Source organism: Ornithorhynchus anatinus, chromosome 3 (genome assembly GCF_004115215.2).
Source record: "Ornithorhynchus anatinus isolate Pmale09 chromosome 3, mOrnAna1.pri.v4, whole genome shotgun sequence".
Lineage (NCBI taxonomy): Eukaryota > Metazoa > Chordata > Mammalia > Monotremata > Ornithorhynchidae > Ornithorhynchus > Ornithorhynchus anatinus.
In genome coordinates, this window is record NC_041730.1 from 45,798,857 (window position 1) to 45,820,580 (window position 21,724).

A 21,724-nucleotide genomic window follows, 5' to 3' on the forward strand; every position below is an offset into this window, starting at 1 on the left:
AGTATTTCCAGGATGGGGGTTGGACTTTCTTGTCACCCCTCCCATGCTTAATGCCCATGGGATCCTGGACCTAAATCCTAAAGCCCTCTAATAGTAATAATTGTGGTATTTGTTAAGTTCTTACTATGTGCTGGGCATTGTACTAAGCACTGAGGTGGATCCAGCATGGCTCAGTGGATAGAGCCCGGGCTTGGGAGTCCGAGATCATGGGTTCGAATCCTGGATCTGCCACTTGGCAGCTGTGTGACTGTGGGCAAGTCACTTAACCTCTCTGGGCCTCAGTGACCTCATCTGTCAAATGGGAATGAAGACTGTGAGCGTCCCGTGGGACAACCCGATTACCCCAGTGCTTAGAATAGTGCTCTGCACATAGTAAGCGCTTAACAAATACCAACATTATTGTTATTATTATAAGCCCACATAGAAGCTTTCCCAGAAACCTGTGCGGAAGTCCACCCATGGCTCTGATATCAGCATCACCCCCAGTTGACAAGCTCCTTGGGCCTCCAGCCTCCATTAGACCCCATGAGTTTCAGGTCATCCAACGGGGAGAAACCTCCGAGGATTTAATGACTCTACCCGACATGAACCCTAACCTAAAGCTTTAATAATAACTGTGGTATTTGTTAAGCGCTTGCTGTTGCCAGGCACTGTATTAAGCGCTGGGGCAGATATGAGCAGATCAGGTTGGACACTTTCCCTGTCCCACAAGGGGCTCACAGTCTCAAACTCCATTTTCCAGATGAGGGAACTGAGGCCCAGAGCAGTGAAGTGATTTACCCAAGGTCACACAGCAGACAAGTGGGGGAGCTGGGTTTAGATCTCAGGTCCTTTTTTCATTCAATAGTATTTATTGAGCGCTTACTATGTGCAGAGCACTGTACTAAGCGCTTGGGATGAACAAGTCGGCAACAGATAGAGACAGTCCCTGCCGTTTGACGGGCTTACAGTCTAATCGGGGGAGACGGACAGACAAGAACAATGGCACTAAACAGCGTCAAGGGGAAGAACATCTCGTAAAAACCGATGGCCTTTTGACTCCCAAGCCCGGGTTCTACCCACTAGGCCATGCTTTGCAGCTTAAACCAGCTATAGAGGAACAGAATTCACTTAGAACAAATCCCCCTGCCAACTACTCAAATGGAGTGGGTACTGGCCAATCATGCCAGGCCAGTGACCTTTTTCAACCTGCCACTACAGGTTCATCGGTCTAGAGGAATCTGATCTTCGGAAAGGCCATTAAACTCCCATTTTTTTCTTTTTTTTGGTAACTGTTCGGTGCTTACTAGGTGCCAGGCAGTTTTCTAAGAGCTGGGGTAGATACAAGCAAATCAGGTTGGACACAATCCCTGTCCCACATGAGGCTCACAGTATTAATCGCCATTTTTCAGATGAGGGAACTGAGGCCCACAGAAGTGAAATGACTTGCCCAAGATCACACAGCAGACAAGTGGCAGAGCCAGTATTAGAACCCAAGTCCTTCTGAATTCCAGGTCAGTGCTCTAACACTAGGCCACATCCTGAGAGCGTTTCTACATGCTTTGTCCAGCCTGCTGTCAGAGCTGGCCTGTCTAAGAAAGCTTTCCTCTACTGGACAACAAGAACTCAACAAGTCACGTACAAGAAGTCAGTGGATAATTATGAATGGCTTCTCAGTTGACTTCTCAGTTAAATTTGGAAGTTGACTGAATTTATGTACCCATCTGCACCTAGAAAACACTAAGCAGGGATGAAAATCTCCATCCGGTACCTAGAGTCAGATGCTGTCATTGATTTCTGTGCCAAGGTTGTATGCTGTTCAACAGTGTGACACTGTAAGCTTCCGAAGGGCAGGGACCTTCTTTTACTTGCTTTATACTCTCCTGAGGGCTCAGTTCTGTGCCGTGCTGGAAGATATCTTCAAGAGAAGACCGGGTCAGGCTGCCAGATTTGGGGCATCAGAAAGGAAGAAACAGCACCAACAGTGTGGAGAAATGTCCAGTAGATGGAAAAGAAGTTTGTATTTCCAGTTCCATCTAAAGCTAACTCAAAAAAATGGCCCACTGCTACCAGCAGCCCCCGGGAAAGAGGTGCACAGGCAAAACATGTCTTACATTTGATATCTGTGCCACCTCCAACCCCACAGCACTTATGTACACACCTTTAAATTATATACTATAAATTATTTATTCATATTAATGTCTGTCTCCCCTCTAGAATGTAAGCTCGTTATGGCAGGGAACATATCTGCTAGTTCTCCTATATTGTACCTCTCCCAGGAGCTTAGTACAGAGCTCTGCACATAGTAAGTGCTCTCAATAAATATAATTGACTCTGATTTTTCCAGTTTCTGGGCAGTTAGAACCATGCTCTGGAGTAAGAAGGTTAGTTATGCCTTGACCTTTGGGAAGTCTGGTAACCTTTCAGGCACCATCTCCTCCATGAGGCCTTCCCTGACTAAGCCTTCTTTTTCTTTTCTTCCACTCCCTTCTGTGTAACCCTGATTTGCTCCCTTTATTCATTCCCCCTCCCAGGCCCACAGCATTATGTACATATCTGCAATTTTATTTATTTATATTTATGTCTGTCTCTCCCTCTAGAATGTAAGCTCGATGTGGGCAGGGAATGTGTCTGCTATATTGTTCTGTTGTCCTCTCCCAAGTGCTTAGTACAGTGCTTTTCACACAGTAAGTGTTCCATAAATACGATTGACTGACTGACAGGTTACTATTTTACAGAATCGGGGCTCTTATCCTCTATCAAATGCTCATTCATTATGAACATCACATTCGTGTCAGCAAATACAACTGAACTTGACACCTGGCCATGGCAGCTATTAATTTTCTACCATCAGCACTGCAGAGGGCTCTGGGTCCTTATCCAGGAACCCCTTTTCAATATTAATCTCATCTTCAAACCGATGACCCTTCTTTATGACATTTACAATCAGTTCAGCCGTGCCCCCGAAAAACCAAAAAAAAAAAAAAGGTGGCTAAGGATAGGGGAGAGAAAAGATGTGAGGAAAAGGGTGCGCCTGAGCCAGCCATCTCTGAGAATTCAAAGGAAAGCCCAGTTTTTGCATCCGCTCAACCCGGCTGAGGAAAGCTAACGAATCTCACGTTCCGATGGGCTCAGCTCCAGAGCGGGCCAGGAGAGATCGGGGGCTGTATCCTCTTTCTAATGGAAGTGAAGCATTCCCCGCTTCCGTCCCTTGTTTAATTCAGCTGCCTCTCTCCTGGGGACCACCCATCCACTTCTCAAGCTCCCCCTGGACTCCCCAGGGCCGATTCGGGGAACAATTCACGTCCGACTGAGCTGGTATCCCCGGGGTAGCATGGAACTTTTGAAGAGCTGTTCTTCTGTCTTCTCCTTGACGCTCTGCTCCGCTAAAAGAGCCGAGGGTTTGCTCCTTGCCTCAATCGCACAGTGTCTTGGTGAAGCTCTCCTCCTCCTCCTCCTCCTCCAGGTCTGTTTCCTCTTTCTTGTGTTCTACAGTGTGACAGAGTAAGGAAGAGGGCTGAAAAGTGGCCGTCTCTCCTTTTTTTTCATGGTAGTTGTTAAACACTTATGATGTTCCAGGTACTGTGGTAGATATAAATTAATCAGGGTGGGCACAGTCCCTGTTCCACTTGGGACTTGGTCTTCATCCCCATTTTACAGATGAGGTCACTGAGGAACAATTGCCTTCACAGAGGAGCAGGTCTCCAAGGGAGCAGTGAGGCCTAATGAAAAGAGGACCGATCTGGGAGTCAGAGGACCTGGGTTCCAATTCCAGCTCCTCCACTTGTCTGCTGTGTGACCTTGGGCAAGTCACGTCACTTTTCAGAGCCTCAGTTTCCTCATCTGCAAAATGGGGATTAAATTCTACTTCCTCCGGTTTAGGTTGTGAGCCCTATGTGGGACAGGGACTGTGTCTACCCTGCTTAAATTGTAAGTACCCCAGGGTTTAGAACAGTTTTTGACATATAGTAAATGCTTAATAAATACCATTATAGGAAAAAAAAATTGGGGGGAGGGTATTGGAAAAGCAGCAGTCTTACCATCTGAGGTCACTTTCCCTTTTTGTTCCTGCTCCCATCTGCTCTGGTTATCTTCCAGTTCCAGCTCCTGGGCCCTGTGGAACACAGAGTCAGAGCTCGATGAATCTCAGCGGATAGTGGACAGTGGACCAATCGTCAATTAATTGTACTTATTGAGTACTACAGTGCCTGCTATGTGACCTTGGGCCAGTCACGTCACTTCTCAGAGCCTCAGTTTCCTCATCTGCAAAATGGGGATTAAATCTTACTTCCTCTGATTTAGACTGTGAGACTGTGGGAGTGGAGGGAAGGAGAGGGGAGAGGAGAGGAGAGGTGGTTTTACTTTGGGCAGAGCACTGAACTAAGCGCTCAGGAGAGACAGTGGGACAACCGTTTCCATAGCCATGGTTAATTCCCCTAGTGATGCTGCTGCTGCCGAAAGGCTCCCTAGTTTCTGGGGCCAAGAGGGCTGGAAAAGCCAGGGTGGCAAGCGGGCCCTTCCTTTCTGATAACGTGACCATCGGTCTCCTTGCCGATTGGGTCCCTCACTGGCACGGCTCTGGCTACCCATCGTGGGATCTTGGGCAAGTCGTTTCACTTCTCTGGGCCCCAGTTCCCTCATCTGTAAAATGGGGATTAAGACGGGTAGCCCCATGTGGGACATGAACTGTGTCTGACCTGATTAACCTGTATCTATCTAGTGCTTAAAACAATGCTTTGCACGTAGTAAGAGCTTAACAAGTGCCATAAAAAAATCATTGTCACCCAGCTCAAAATGAGCCCCTTCTTGGGCTATTATTATTATTATTATCATTATGTTTGTTAAGCACTTTCCATACACCAAACACTATTTTAAACAGTTAATTAGGTTAGACATAGGCCCTGTCCCACATGGGGCTCACAGTTTAAGTAGGAAAGAGAATAGGTATTTAACTTCCATTTTTTACAGTTGAAGAAATGGAGGAACAGGGAAGTTAAGTGACTTGCCCAAGTTCACACAGCAAGCAACTGGCAGAGTCAGGAGTAGAACCCAGGTCCTCTGATTCCCAAGCCCCGTGTTCTTTCCACTAGGCCACTCTGAACACTGGCATTTTTGAACAAGAGAAAATGATCAGGAATGATTTTGGTAATTTGCTTGACCTTGTCTGGAGCTTTAGGAAGGAGAAAAACCCATGGGAAATAGGTGCAGCTTCCCCAGAGTGATGACTAGTAATAATAATAATAATAGTGATATTTGTTAAGTTTTTACTATTTTGCCAAACACTGCACTAAATGCTGGGGAGGAATGCAAGCAAATCAGGTTGGACACAGTCCCTGTCCCACATCAGGCTCACAATCTTAATCCCCATTTTACAGATGAAGGAACTGAGGCACAGAGAAGTGAGGTGACTTGCCCAAAGTCACACAGCAGACCAGTGGCTGAGCTGGGATTAGAACCCATGACTTTCTGTCTCCCAGGAACTAAGGACATCAAAATCAGTCACTGGAGTCTCAGCAGGGACCTTCTGGCTCCCATCGGGCTGGCAAACAAATGTCAGTATCAGGTCTTTTTTTGAGTAAATCAATAAAGTTTTATTGCAGCTGACTAAGCAGTCGGAAGAAATTCTAATCGCCAAAGATTCTGAAAGGGAGAATGGCTTCAAAGTTCTCAAGCGGGGTCTGAAATCATGATTCAGACTGGGAATCCTAAATGCTTTCAACCTCTCCAGTCTTTCCAACCATTATCCCCCCGTGATCCGATTGAGACCAGAGAGGAAAAAAGGTCACACAGGCCGGACCCCACCAATGGCAATGCCTGTTGTGGAACCAGGTGGCAAACACTCAGACCCGCCCGGCAGGCCCAAGGTCCATGACAGGCAGGGGAAACCAGCTGTTCTCCCCCAGGTGGGCCTCGGAGGCAGAGCACCTGCGTTCTTATCCTGACTCTGCCACTTATCTGTTGGGTGATCTTGGGCAAGTCCCTTTACTGCTCCATGCCTCAGTTTTCTCATCTAGAAAATGGAGATTAAATGATCCTCCCTCTGACTTAGACTGTGAGCCCCATGTGAGGCAGGGACTGTGCCCAACCTGATTATTCTCTACCCACCCCAGCACTTGGTATAATGCCCGGCACAGAGCAAGCACTTAACAAATATAATAATAATAAAAATAGTAATAATAACAAATCATGATAATAACAGATGGAACCGGTGGGGGAAGACATGGAAGGAGAATCAGGAAGTCTGGTTTTCCATCAGGTGTGGCTTTCCACACCTCAGGTTGAGCTTCGGACAAAGCCGTGGCCCTTAAAGGCCAAGCGGCACTCCTCTGTCGGAAATGGGTACCCCCCTCGCCTCTCCTGGGAGCTGCTGCCCAGCTGCAAGAAGAGCTAGGACCAGACTGGCAGCTTTCCTGTCCAAGAGTTGTCGCCCTCCTAATGACGTATTTGTTAAATGCTTACTGTATGCTAGGCGTCGTACTAAGCTCCAGGATAGATACAAGCAAATCGATTTGCACACGGTCCCTGTCCCATGTGGGCCTCACAGTCTCAATCCCCATTTTAGAGATGAGGTAACTGAGGCCCAGAGAAGTTAAGTGACTCACCCAAGGTCACAAAAAGCAGATAAGTGGCAGATGTGGAGTTAGAACCCGTGACCTTCTCACTCCTGGGTCCATGTTCTATCTACTAACGCCACGCTGCTTTCCCTAGTACTGTCCAAGGACCCTCTCGTGCTAGAAAGGATGACAACTGGTTTTCCACTTCCTTTGATCCTGGAGTTACCACTTTACTGCTACCATGTTAATCCAATCCCTTATCCTACCCCGCTTTGATTACTGTATCAGTCTCCTTACTGACCTCCCCGCCTCCTGTCTCTCCCCACTTCAGTCCAGACTTCACTCTGCTGCCCGGATCATTTTTATATAAAAACTTTCAGGCCATTCCTCAAGAACCTCCAGTGGTTGCCTATCCATCTATGCATCACACAGAAACTCCTTACCTTTGGCTTTAAAGCAGTCAGTCAATTACCTTGCCGCCTCCTACCTCACCTCACTGCTCTCCTACTACCACCCGACCCACACACTTTTTGCTCCTCAACCTTCTCACCGTACCTCGATCTCTTCTATCTCACAGCTGACCTCTCCCACATCCTGCCACTGGACTGGAACGCCCTCCCTCCTCATATCCTACAGGCACTGATTCCCCCCGGCTGGTGCCTGCTTCAAAGCCATACTGAAGGCCCATCTCTCCAAAAAGCCTATCCTGACTAAGCCCTCTTTTCCTTTTCTTCCACTCTCTTCTGCGTTGCCTTGACTCGCTCCCTTTATCCATCCCCAATCCCGGCCCCACAGCACTTATGTACACATCTGTAATTTATTTATTTATATTAATGTCTGTCTCCCTGCCTAGACTGTAAACGTGTTGCGGGCAGGGACTGTGTCTTGTTATATTGTTTTATTGTACTCTCTCGAGCGCTTAGCACAGTGCTCTGTACAAAGTCAGCACTCAATAAATAGGATGGACTGCTTGACTGGAGTGTGATTGGGCCTAGGGCAGATCAAGGCAGGCTTGCAGAAAAACCATGGCCCAGTCACTGAACAAGCCAAAATTTCAGCTGGGCATGGAGCAGGAAGGCTGACTGCAAAGCTTGGGGGATGGCAGTTTGGTTACTCAATAAATCAATCGATGCTATTTACTGAGCACTTATTTTTTATGGTATTTGTAAAGTGCTTACTCTGCATCAAACACCATCCTAAACCCTAGGGAAGGTACAAGTTAATTAGGTCAGGCACAGTCCCTGTCCTTCATGGGGCTCACAACCAAAGTAGGAGGGAGAAGAGGTGTTGAATTCCCCATTTTACAGTTCAGGAAACTGAGGCATGGAGAAGTCAAGTGACTTGCCTAAGGTCACACAGCAAGCAATTGGCAGAGCTGGGATTAAGACCCAGATCGTCTGTCTCCCAGGATCATGCTCTTTCCACTAGGCCATGCTGATTTTGTGCGCAAAGAGTGCTTGGGAGTGTAAAATACTAGAAAAATTGGCAAACGTTCCCTCCACATAATGAGTTTCGGTCTAGAGGAATTGTAAGGAAATTCTGTTTGATGCAGAGGTGAATGAGCAACCACTGGAAGTTCTTGAGGAGTGGGAAGAGTTGGACTGAACGGTATTTTAGAAAAGTGATCCAAGCAAGACGAGCAAAGTAACAACGGGAGAGGTGAGAGACAGTGAGAAGGCTGATGTAGTAGTCAAGAGAGGCTATTATAAGTGCTCGGCTCCTCAAAGTAGCAGTTTGATTGGAAAAGAAAGGGTGGTAGTTTAGCAATGCCGAGAAGGTAGAACTGCCAGGATTATTGTCAGATTAAATATGTGGGTTGAAGGAGAGAGACGAGTCAAGGAAAATTCCTCGATTACAGGCTTGTGAAACAGGAAGGATAGCGGTCGTGTCTATAAGATGGGAAAGACAGGGGGAGGATAGGGTTTGGGTGGGAAGATGAGGAGTCCTGTTTTGGACGTATTGAGCGGGAAGTGTAGGTAGGACATTCCAGTGAGGATGTCCTGAAGTCAGTGGGCAATGTGAGCCTGAAGGGAAAGAGAAAGGACATAGCTGGAGATGTAGATTCGGGAATGACCCATGTAGAGATGGAATTTGAAGCTGTGGGAGCAAATGAGTTCTCTGAGAGAGTGGGTGTACACAGAACTGAGCCTTGTGTACTTACTCCCAGAGTTAGTGGATGGAAGGTGGAGAGGGAGACTGAACTGTCAGACAGATAGGAGGAGAACCAGGAGAGGACAGTGTCAGGGAAGCCAAGGTTGGATAATATTTTCAGGAGAAACGTCTTGTCGACACTCCCGAAGGCAGCTGAGAGGTCATGGAGGATTAGGATGGAGTAGAGGCCATTGGATTTGGCAAGAAGGAGATCATTGGCATCCTTTGAGAGGGCGGTTTTTGTGAAGTGAAGAGGACCGAAACCAGGTTGGAGGGGGTCAAGGAGAGAATTGGAGGAGAGGAACTTAGAATACGGTGGGGAGCCCAGCTGTTGATTGTTGTGGGCAGGGAATGTGTCTGTTGTACTCTCCCAAGTCCATAGTACAGTGCCCTGCACACAGTGAGTGCTCAATAAATATCATTAAAAGGGTCCTCCTGAAGGCTGGCAGTCTCACTGGAGAACCGACTGCTCGCCTGACAGAGGCAGCTCAGCAGGGCCTCTGCACATGAGATTCTCAAAGCGTGAGGAGGCTGGGAATGCTTGGTTGCAGTCAGTGGTATTTATTGAGCGCTTCCTCTGTGCAGAGCACCGTATTAATTGTTGGGAAGAGTACGATACAACAGAATTTGGGGACACGTCCCCTGCCCATAACAAGCTTACAGTCAAGAGAAGCAGAGTGGCCTCGCGGATAGAGCAAAGGCCTGGAGTCAGACGGACCTGGATTCTAAACCTCGGCTCTGCCACTCATCCGCTGTGTGACCTAGGGCAAGTGACTTCAGTCCTCTGGTCCTTAGTTCCCTCATCTGTAAAATGGGGATTAATAATAATATTGATGGTATTTGTTAAGCACTTACTATGTGCCAGGCACTGCTCTAAGTGCTGAGGTATTGTTCTAAGCACTGAAAGACTGTGAGCCCCACATGGGACAGAGATTGTGCCCAATATGATTACCTGAACTTACGCCCATGCTTAGAACAGTGCTTGGCACATAGTAACTGCTTAACAAATACCATAATTATTATTACATGGGACATGGATTATGTCCAACCTGATTACCTTGTATTTATCCCAGCACTTAGAACAGTGCCTGGCCCGTAATAAACGCCTAACAAATATCATTTAAAAAACAAAGACGGGGAAACAGACATTAATATGCCCAAGCTGTCCACCCCAAACTGAAAATGGACCCAAGGGGGAGAGATCTCCCCACCCGAAAATCCCCCCCCCCCCCAAACGATCCTAAATCCCTCTCCCTTGTCAGCGTTGGGTCTCCACGGCGAGTGAGCGGGACCCCATGGTCTCCGTCACTAATGGGGAGATGATATGCCAGGCCCCGACGTGTCAATTTAGCTCAATGACATTATCTGCATTCAGGAGGAGGAAGAGCCCTGGCTGGGCACCCAGACCCGGGAGACTCTCCCCTCCCCCTCCACCACCTCTCTGACTCCCGGCCATCTCCAAGTCCCCTTACTTACATGCTCAAGAGCTCAGACTCATACTGCAATAATTTATTCTTCTCCAGGACCAGCTTAAACCATTCATGCAAAAGCGGAGCCTCGTCCTGTGTGCCTGAATCTGTTTAAGAAATAACAAATAAATGCGTTAGATTAGAATTCCTTCCCCCACGATCGCAAAGCTGGCGAACCACCTCAGCTGCCCGTGTTTGAGACAATAGCCCTCCCGCCCCCTGGAAGGGAGCGTTCACAGTGTATAGCTGTGGCTAAAGAGAATCCAGCTCTGGATTCTCACTGCGGGGGTCTCTGTGGCACTGTGGAGAACCTAGAAATTGGAAGGGCGGGGGGGTGTTCACTCAGGAGAGAGATCCCTGAGGAATGAATTTTCTGTCTCTCCCTGAAGCTGCCCGTTTTCCTCTCTGCCAGGTGCTCGATAATAATAATAATAAATAATTATGGTACCTGTTAAACACTTACTATGTGCCAGGGTCTGTTCTCAGGGCTGGGGTAGATACCAGCAAATCGTTTTATATGCAGTCCCTGTCCCACAAGGGGCTCACAGTCTCAATCTCCATTTTACACATGAGCGAACTAGGTCTAGAGAAGTGACTTGCCCAAGGTCACCCAGGCGGAGCCAGGATTAGAACCCATGACCATCTGACTCCCAGGCCCATGCTCTATCCACCACACCACACTGCTTCTCCAGTCATCTCATCCCCTTGGCCCTAGGGATCTATACGATGTCATCCTGCAATCCTGCCCCATGTGGGGTGTGGACTGTATCCAATCTGATTAGTTTTTATCTACACCAGCACTTAGAGTATTATGCCCAGCCCATAGTAAATGCTTAATAAATGCCATTAAAAAAAAAACCTGTAGAAATAAAGGGTTAAAAGAACACTCTAGAATGAAGGAGATGGGAGGAGGAATTTTGGGGTGCGGGGAAGGGAAGGACTGGAGCTTTAAACAATGAGAGGAATACAGTGAGCGTCCTGTAGCTCCATGAGAGAGCAGGCCCAGCCACATTCCTGATGACGTTCCAGAAGCGGAGGAATTTGTTCAGTCATTCATTCATTTATTCATTCAATTGCATTTATCGAGCACTTACTGTGTGCAGAGCACTGTACTGAGAGTTTTTCCTCTGCCAGGCAATCCAGCTGCTCAGGGCTGTGGCCTGTTAGCTCGCTGTGGGCAGGGATTGTCTCTCTTTATTGCCATATTGAAATAATAACGATGGCATTTGTTAAGTGCTTACTCAGTGCCAAGTATTGTTTGAAGCACTGGAATAATAATAATTGTATTCATTAAGTGCTTATTATGTGCCAAGCACTGGTCTAAGCCCTGGGGGAGATACAAGGAAATCAGGAGGTGGGGCTCACAGTCTTAATCCCCATTTTACGGATAAGGTAACAGAGGCACAGAGAAGTGAAGTGACTTGCCCAAAGTCACACAGCTGATAAAGTGGCAGAGTCGGGATTAGAACCCATGAACTCTGACTCCCAGGCCCTTGCTCTTTCCACTAAGCCACGCTGTTTCTCCCAAGTGCTTAGTACAGTGCTCTGCACACAGGAAAAGCTCAATAAATGCAACTGAATGAATGAATAAACCTTCTAGACTCTAAGCTCTAGACTCTAAGCTCCTTGCGGGCAGGGAACGTATTTACCAACCTTGTTGTATTGGACTCTCCCAAGCATACAGTACAGTGCTCTGCACACAGTAAGCGCTCAATAAATACCACTGATTGACCTATTGGGATTGCTTTAGCCAGAAATGGGTTTGGAACGGAGAACCTTTGTGAACGTTTTGTAGTACGCTACATCCCTGTCTGCCTACCCCCTTGATGCACCCACTGATCCAGCGAGTCCTGAAGTCTGCAAGATTACTGTGATATTTGTTAAGCACTTGCTATGTGCCAGGCACTGTGCTAAGCACGGGGGTGGATCCAAGAAAATCAGGTTGGACAGCCCCTGTCCCACATGGAGTTCACAGTCTTAATCCCTATTTTACAGGTGAAGGAACTGAGGCCCAGAGAAATAAAGGGACTTGCCTAAAGTCACACAGCAGACAAATGTCAGAGCTGCAATTTGAACCCAGGACCTTATGACTCTCGGGCCCGTGATCTAGCCACTAGGCCACGCTGCTTCACCTGCTGTTTGCCAAAGATGACTCCAACATCATCATCATCCTGGTTTTCGAGCACCTTCCTGAACACTGTGTTAAGGGCTGGGGTGAATTCATAAAGATTTCAGAGTCTGTGCTCAGACATCCTCTTGGACTTTCCAGATTTTTCCCCCCTTGGAAATGATTCTTATCAATCAATTGAGGGCTTACTTTGGGCAGAGCACTTACTAAGCTCTTGGGAGAGTACAATATAAATGACCCATTCCCTGCCCACAGTGAGCTAGAGTCTAGAGAGGGGTGGATAGACATTAATTTCTCTGGAAAATCACAGGTAGTATATTGAATAACCACACACATAGCTAATGCCTGCTAAGGTTGTAGAATCAATCAATCATTGAGCGCTATTGTGTGCAGCGCACTGTACTAGATACCTTCTCTGCCAACAGTGAGCTTATAGTCCAGAGAAAAGTCTCATCTAGTCCAGAAGGTCAGAATGTGGGAAAATGAATTTGGAGAAAACATTAGTATCTGAATTCAGGCCACACAATTTTTCCCAACTAATTTGAGGACAGAACTGTGCCTGCTGTTTTGCAAATATGTGAGTATTAATTTACATAAATCTACATACTCGCCTCAAAGAAATGGTCCCACTCCAGCAATGTGAAATAGATCATTAACATAACCTGCTGCCGTGTTGGTAAAAATTATCTTTGAATGAGTAGAGCGTTCTTATTATTCTTCCAAAGTACTGTCCCCTCCACAATCACATTTTATCCTCACATCATCCTGGTGAGGTAAATAATAATGATGATATTAAGTGCTTACTATGTGCCCAGCACTGTTCTAAGTGCTGAAGAGAAGCAGAGATCATTATCCCATTTTACAGATGAGGAAACTGAGGCCCAGAGTGGCTAAAGGCCTCAGTGCCCAAGTCTAATGGCAAAAGAGGAGGCAGGAGAGGCTATTGCGATAGGGTTCTGTCCTCAGAAACCAAGAACAGACCTTGGGGCCAGTGGCGGGGAATGATTAGGGTAACTGGGGAGAAAGACCAACTTAGGCCTGTGCCTATATTGTACTCTTCCAATTGCTTAGAACAGTGCTCTGCGCACAGTAAGCGCTCAAGAAATACGACTGAACTGAATCGAATGAAAGCATCGCAGCCCGAATTATCTCAGCTCTTTGGCTACTCTCCACTCAACCCAGTGCTACCCAAGAAATTGGCTCTGAATATGAGTGAATCCACTCAAAATGGCTGGGCGACAACTTCTCATTAATCAAGAATTTTAACTGCAGTCAATTAGGAGGGGCTAAATGGAAGCGATCTGACATTTCTATTTGGTAAAGTCATTAGTTGCCACTTCCCTGACCTATAAATCCAGCAAAAAGCCCTCTAGACTGTAAGCTTGTTGTGGGCAGGGAACATGTCTAACAACTCTGCTATATTATACTCTCCCAAGAGCTTAGAACAGTGTTTTCCACACAGAAAGCACTCAATAACCTATAGTCCTTACGTGCATATCTGCAACTTACTGATTTATATGAATGTCTGACTCCTCTTCTAGACTGTGAGCTCACTGTGGGCAGGGAATGTCTTTACTAACTCTGTTATACTCTCCCGAGCACATTGTACAAATATGATTGATTGAAAAAGCAACCTCCCACCTCCATCTGGGAGATAACCAACAGAAATGGAGCAGTTTGGGGGAGTTGGAGTGCTCCCTAAAACTTAGGGGAGTAGGAGAGGGAGAGAGGAGCTGAGGGGAAGCAACGTGACCGAGTGGATCGAGACCGGGCCTGGGAATCCGAAGGACCTGGGTTCTAATCCCAGCTCCACCACTTGTCTGTGCCTCAGTTCCCTCATCTGTCAAATTAATTCAATAGTATTTATTGAGCGCTTACTATGTGCAGAGCACTGTACTAAGCACTTGAAATATAAAATTCGGCAACAGATAGAGACAATCCCTGCCCAGTGACGGGCTTACGATCTAATCGACAAATGAAGGTTAAGACTGTGTACCCCAGTGGGACAAGGATTACATACAACTTGATTAGCTTGTATCTACTCCAGCACTTAGCACAGTACCTGGCACATAGTAAGGGCTTAACAAATACCATAAAAAATCATCAGGGGGTCAAGGAGGTGGTGTTCTTGGTGACCAGTGGTTAGCGAGGGGAGCTCTTCACTTGAGAACAATGTTCTCACGGGGTGAGAGGGGTTGTTTTCCTGGCTCGGACTCATTGGAAACCAGGTCACTTGGATGATGGTGATGAACTCTTCCATCGAAATCAACAGAGGAGCTTCAGTAGGACTGAGGAGCCGTGCAAGAGATTGGTTATAGAGGTTGCAAAGTACTCCTTGTCTCTACCAGTTGTGCTCTGAAACTGGGCAGCAAGTAAACTGAAACTGGGCAACTGGGCAGCACTGGATATATATATATATATACATATATTTTAAATGCAAGGCCCATCCACGGCCCCCAAAATGGGCAATCTGCACCGCAGTAAAATGAAGCAGCGGGCAGTTGTCTTGTAGCCCCGGCGGTTTTGACTGCCCTCGTTAGTCTATCTAGTTTTCAAGATTCCTGCCAGGCTCGCCCCTCTCAGAATGCTCTTCGTTAGGAAAATATTCACTCTTGATGTTCAGCCCTAACAGACAGCCCCCTACTTCACATGCCCTCTGGACTATAAGTTCGTTATGGGCCGGGAACGTGTCGGCTAATTCCGTCGCATTGTACTCTCCCAAGCACTACATCCAGTGCTCTGCACATAGCAAGCACTCAATAAATGTGATTGATTCATTGACTGATTTAGTGCCCTATTACTGATCGTTTGTTCAGAGCTCCTAGGAGGGAACAGCGCTGAGTATAGTGTCTGGCATAAAGTAAGTGCTTAACACATACCATAATTATTATTATTATCACTCTGCTTGGGGTCTTTTTTGTTGTTTTGTTTTTTAATGGGACTTGTTCAGCGCTCTCTATGTGGAGAGCATATGGAGAAGCAGCGTGGCTCAGTGGAAAGAGCATGGGCTTTGGAGTCAGGGCTCATGAGTTCTAATCCCAGCTCTGCCACTTGTCGGCTGTGTGACTGTGGGCAAGTCACTTAACTTCTCTGTGCCTCAGTTCCCTCATCTGTAAAATGGGGATGAAGACTGTGAGCCCCACGTGGGACAACCTGATTCCTCTATGTCTACCCCAGCGCTTAGAACAGTGCTCGGCACATAGTAAGCGCTTAACAAATACCAACATTATTATTATTATTATTATGTGCCAGACACTGTACTAAGCGCTGGGGTAGGAACAAGCTAGGCAGATTGGACACAGTCCACACCCCACATGGGGCTCACATTCTATGTAAGAGGGAGGAGGATTTGATCCCCATTTTACAGATGAGGTGAACTGAGGCCCAGAGAAGTAAAATGACTCGCCCTGGGTCACACGGAAGACAGCTGACGGAGCTGGGATTAGAACCCAGGTCCTCTGACTCCCAAACCCACACTCTTTGCACTAGGACAAGCTGCTCCCTCTGTTCTTCAAGTCAGCCAACCAACAGACTCGATTGTGCGCCTGAAGGACCAGTCAGAGGACCACGGGGTACATCTTCAGCCCAAACTAAATCCTCCTTCCTTCCACAGGGACAATAAGACTTCCCAGCGCCATCTGGTGACCGGGAATCCCTCTGGCTCACAGAGAAGTAGCGTGGTTCAGTGGAAAGAGCCCGGGCTTGGGAGTCAGAGGTCATGGGTTTGAATCCCCGCTCTGTCACTTGTCAGCTGTGTGACTGTGAGCAAGTCACTTAACTTCTCTGGGCCTCAGTTACCTCATCTGTAAAATGGGGATTAAGACTGTGAGCCTCACGAGGGACAATCTGATTACCCTGTATCTACACCAGCGCTTAGAACAGTGCTCTGCACATAGTAAGTGCTTAACAAATATCAACATTATTATTATCTTTGATCATTTTCCCATCCTACTCCCAACCTGCTGGTCAGCCTTTCTGGCCCCCGGGGAAGAAGCTGAGCAGAAACGATCCCGTTAGCTTCTCTATCAAAGCTAAACTAAGCTTTGGCTTTGTTCACGTTCTTATGTTTCGAGGAAGAAGGTAATTCCCACTAGTTAACACGCCCTACAGCCTGGGTTGAAAACAGGCAAATTGGGAGCAAAAACAAATTATTTGGCATTTTTTAAATGGTATTTATTAAGTGCTTACTGTGTCCCAGGTACTGTACTAAGCACTGGGCACTTAGGACTAGGTACCAACTAATCAGCACCACAGGGATGGCACAGTTTTAATCTCCAATGTTACAGTTGAGGGAACTGAGGCCCAGAGAAATAAAGTGACTTGCCCCAAGTCACACAGCAGACAAGTGATGGAGCCGGGACTAGAACCCAGGTCCGCCCGTGCTCTATTCATTAGGCCACAATGCTTCTTACTTTGAAAACTCAACCCAACGAAACACATCTGCTCACAGAGGAGTCTCAACAACCAAAGGGTGAAGGGAGAGATGGTCCGTTGCATGCCTTGGTACCCTTCCTAAAGACCCCCATCCCTCCTTCCAGGACCAGGAAGACTCCTCTCCGCTGTGGCCCAGTCACCGAAGTCAGGCAACCATCTCAACCAACCCATTCCAATCCCTTCTCCGACTCCTCTGGGCTGGAAGACAATCTGCCACACAATCAGGATTTGTAAACCACGGTGTGTTGTGTTTCTTCCGGGGGACAATGTGGGGGGTAGGGGGTGGGGAAGACCCAGTGGGGGAGAGGGAGAAAAGAAAATCATTCTTTGGGCTGTGATTATCTCTGACGGTTGGGGGAGAAAGACGGAATTGTTGTCACTACAATTAGGAGATCATCAAAGGCTCATTTTGTTCATCAGCTATCACTGTACTTTGTGTGGAACCCACGCATGTTCTCGCTAATTCAATGCGGCGGCTAATGAATAACTGATCTGAACAAAGGGGCCTTTCATTCCTGGCTCACATAATTATCAGAGGAGAGTTGCGTAAATGTCACTGAAGACTAGTGTTTGCAGGCCTGCCTCTAAATTTGGTTATTCACAACCTTTATAGCTCAATATTATTGCTCAACTGTGATCATTTTCTAATTATCCTAATAATACCTATTAAATCACTTGAACTATATAAGCACAGGCCTCCTCAAATACAACTTAACCTAATAAGCATCGGTCATTCATTAAGCTACAGCACCCTTTTTTTTAAAGGGATGAACAGAATATTAAACAACAGAAGAACATTGTTATTACACAAATGTTATTACAAGTTCGAGTATATTAATTATGGGGGGTGGGGGCTGGTTTGCAATATTCCAGACTCTCCTCCTTTGTGGCATGTGACCAGAAGCAGAGTCTCTCCTGCCTGAGGTCATGGGGTTATCGGCAACTCTCTGTCCAATCACCCTGAGAGAGACAGGACACAGTAAGCTCTCAATAAATGCAACTGAATGAATGAATGAATTTAAAATCAGGGGATTATATTACTAAAGCTACAGGGGGAATGAGTCAAATCGATCTTTTTTGTCATGGAGGATGTAGGATTATTGGGGCAAATAGATCTGGAAACTCGACTGTGAGCTCGCTGTGGGAAGAAAACGTGTCTACAGACTCTCTCGTATTGTACTTTACTAAGAGTATAGTACAGTGTTCTGCACATAGTATGCTTCAAATAAATACCATTAATTGATTGACTCTCCCTTCCTGGCCAGATTGCTTCTTCCCCCTGATTTCGGCTATAGGAAACAACTTTCTGACTCCTACCCGTAAATATGCTCTCGCTCATTAATGGATCTCTCGGTTTTGTTGTTGTTGTCTCATGCTGTGAGTCGTGTCCGACCCATAGCGACTCCATGGACACATCTCTCCCAGCACAACCCACCTCCATCTGCAATCTCTCTGGTAGTGTATCCATAGAGTTTTCTTGGTAAAAATCCAGAAGTGGTTTACCACTGCCTCCTTCCGCGCAATAAACCTGAGTCTCCACCCTCGACTCTCTCCCGTGCTGTGCTGCCCAGAACAGGGGAGTTTTGACATGTAGCAGATTGTCTTCCACTCGCTAGCACCCGTTCAAGCTCAGAATGGAATGAGGAGGCCTCTGCTTGACTTTCCCTCCCATAGTCGAGACTGTTAGAGTACTGGGAACTCTCCAGGTGCGACGCTGAGAGGCTCTCGGTTTTAGATTTGTTTAAATCTGGGCTTCCTACTGCTCACAGAAGCAAGCTCCAAACTAAGGCAAGATTGCTGTAGTGAACAGAAAGGGAGTAAGATGGTTTCACTGGCCTGAATTCGGAATCCCCAAGCCACCTAAAGGAACCACCCAAACCCCGCTGGGATACTGGCTAAGAAACACAATCCAGAAATCAGAAAAAGTTTATCGAACATACTACTAATGATATGAACATTTAAATTATATATTCTGAATTACTTATGCATATTAATGTCTGTCTCCTCCACTAGACTGCAAGCTAGTTGTGAACAGGGAATACGCTTGCCAACTCTGTTGTGTTCTACTTCCACTCCCTTCCTCTTCGCCCTGACTTGCTTCCTTTATTCACCCCTCCCTCAGCCCCACTGCACTCACATCCATATCTGTAATTTATTTATATTACCTCCTCCTGTTTTTTCCGTCACTGTAGACAGCATCACTATCCTCCCTAACTCATAAGCCTGTAACCTTGACATTGTGCTGGCCTCATCTTTCTCATTCAACCCACCTATTCAATCCGTCACCAAATCCTGTCTGTTCTAATTTTCACATCATTAAAATCTCCCTTCTCCTCTCCATCCAAACTGCTACTATACTGATCCAAACATTAATCCTAACTTGTCTTGACTACTGCATCAACCTTCTCGCTGACCTATCTTCTGTCTCTCCCCTCTCGAGTCTTTACTTCACTCTGCTGCCCGGCTCATTTTTCTCCAAAAATGTTCAGTCCATGTTTACCCAGTGGGTGTATCAAACAGAAACTCCTCAACGTCAGCTTTAAAGCACTCAACAAGTTTGCACCCTCCTACCTCTAATCCCTTTAATCCAGTAGGATTTCTTGAGTGCTTACTCTACGCAGAGCACTGAACTAAACGTTTGAGAGCATACAAGAGCTGTTAGACAAGGTTCCTGTCTTCAAGGACCTTACAATCTAGCAGGAAGGGGCTTCCCCTTGGGTTAGGCCGTCATTACTGGAGGATAAACCACCTCAGTAGGGTATGTGGGGCAGGAGACAAGCTGAGTAGGAATCGTTGGAGAAGTAGTGTGGCTGAATGGCTAGAGTCCAGACCTGGGAGTCAGAGGTTCTGGGTTCTATTGTTCCCAAATAGAAATGGGGATTCAAATGGGGTGGCGGAGACGGTGGGGATTGTGCGGGGAGGAATCAGGAACTGAGAAATGGGTGATTTGGAATATCGGAAGGGAATCCAGCTGGAGACATTTTGGGTTTCGGGCACCAGGGAATGTCACTTCAGCTCCGAGACCCCAGTGGTTTGGAGTTTTAATTTTTTTCATGGTATTTGTTAATCGCTAACCATGCACTAGGCACTGTACTAAGCCCTGTGGTAGATGCAAGCTAATCAGCTTGGGTACCACTGCCCCACTCTTAATCCCCATTACTTTACTAAGTGCTTGAGGGAGTACAGTACAACAGAATTGGTAGACATGATTGCCTTAGAGGAGAACCCTTCCCAAACAAAGCCACTCACTCTCCCTTCTGCGTCACCTATATACCTGGATCTGTACCCTTTAAGTACTTGATATAATAATAATGACGATGATATTTGTTAAGCGCTTACTCTGTGCCGAGCACTGTTGTATTTACTGGGATAGATACAAGGTAATCAGGTTGTCCCATGTGGGGCTCACAGTCTTCATCCCCATTTTACAGACGAGGGAACTGAGGCACAGAGAAGTTTAGTGACTTGCCCAAAGTCACACAGCTGATAAGTGGCGGACCTGGGATTAGAACCTAATAATAATAATGTTGGTATTTATTAAGTGTTTATTATGTGCCGAACACTGTTCTAAGCCCTGGAGTAGATACAGGGTAATCAGGTTGTCCCACATGAGGCTCACAATCTTAATCTCCTTTTTACAGATGAGGTAACTGAGGCACAGAGAAGTTAAGTGACTTGCCCAAAGTCACCCACTGATAATTGGTGGAGTGCAGATTAGAACCCATGACCTGTGACTCCTAAGCCCAGGTCCTTTCCACTGAGCCACGCTGCTTCTCTATCATCAGCTCCACAGCACTTATGAACATATTTGTAATTTATTTTAATGTTTGCTTCCCCCTCTAGACTGTAAACTCCTTTTGGGCGGGGAATGTGTCTACCAACATTCCCAAGTGCTCTGCATACATTAAACGCTCAAGAGATATCATTGATTTATTAACAGGTATGTAGTCCCCATACCTAGAGGGAAGATTGAAAGAGTTGACAATTGTTCTCTCCCGGGATCGATAATCAAAAATAAAGGAACTAATAGTCAAGAAATAGAAGATCAGCATTAGGAAGAATTGCTATGAAGATCCTGGGAAAAAAATCATGAAACTTGCTGATGTAATTAATGCCATATAAATACGAATTGTCAATTCTATATTGTTAATGTTTCCAGTGACAAAGTATGACTCCAAACGTTGGACAGTGAAAATCAGGAAAGAAAGCTCATCGATTCTTTTGAAATGTGGTACTGGAGAAGGCTTTTGTGAATGCCATGGACTGCCTGAAAGGCAAACAAATGGGTTTTGGAATGTGGTCTTTGGAAGGCCAGTGACTCTATTTAGCATATTTTGGATGCATCACCAGGAGGACCAATTCTCTGAAGAAGACACTAAGGCTAGGGAAAATGTGGAAGAGGCAGACCACCAGCAGGTAGATAGAAACCATAACAACGATAACGGAAGAACCGTTAGCAGGGTTGCGGTTAAGGCCGAAGATAGGATGTTCTGGAGAAAACGTACCCATACAGCCGCTGTGAGTCGGAAATGACTTGACGGCAATTGATGAAAGCAATCCCTGTTTTACAGGTGAGGGAACTGAGGCCCAGGGAAATGCAGTTTCTTGCCCAGAGTCACACAGCAGACCCAGATGTCCTGACCACCAGATCTGAGCTCTTTCCACTAGGCCACCCCGCTTCCCTCGCTAATGCCACAGTACTGCCCCTCCAGACCTTAGAACTTATTTGTCAGTCTGTCGTATTTATTGAGCACTTACTGTGTGCAGAGAACTGTACTCAGCTCTTGGAAGAGTACAATATAACAATAAAAGGAAACAGTTTCTGCTCAAAATGAGCTTACAGTCTAGCTTACACGTTCCTATTTTTTATCGCTCACTTCATCTGGGGACTATGCATAGGACAGAGATGACCATATCCACAGAGAGAGGCAGAGGGAAAATGTGTATGTGTGAGTGTACCCAGTATTAAGACTGTGAGCCCCATGTGGACTGTGCCCAACCTACCTTGT

At 46.4% G+C, this 21,724-nt stretch overlaps 1 long non-coding RNA gene and 1 other non-coding gene across 2 annotated transcripts; both read right to left on the reverse strand.

Annotated features, from left to right (window-relative positions):
- Positions 1-3,404: 3,404 nt before the first annotated feature.
- On the reverse strand, positions 3,405-10,240 carry LOC114810236. Its single transcript, XR_003757960.2, has 3 exons — positions 10,161-10,240; positions 4,020-4,093; positions 3,405-3,468 (listed from the first exon to the last, which is right to left on the reverse strand). It is a non-coding gene; the product is annotated as an uncharacterized LOC114810236 (long non-coding RNA).
- Positions 10,241-18,301: 8,061 nt separating this feature from the next.
- On the reverse strand, positions 18,302-18,439 carry LOC114810436. The gene has a single exon (XR_003758136.1). It is a non-coding gene; the product is annotated as a small nucleolar RNA SNORA7 (small nucleolar RNA).
- Positions 18,440-21,724: the final 3,285 nt, after the last annotated feature.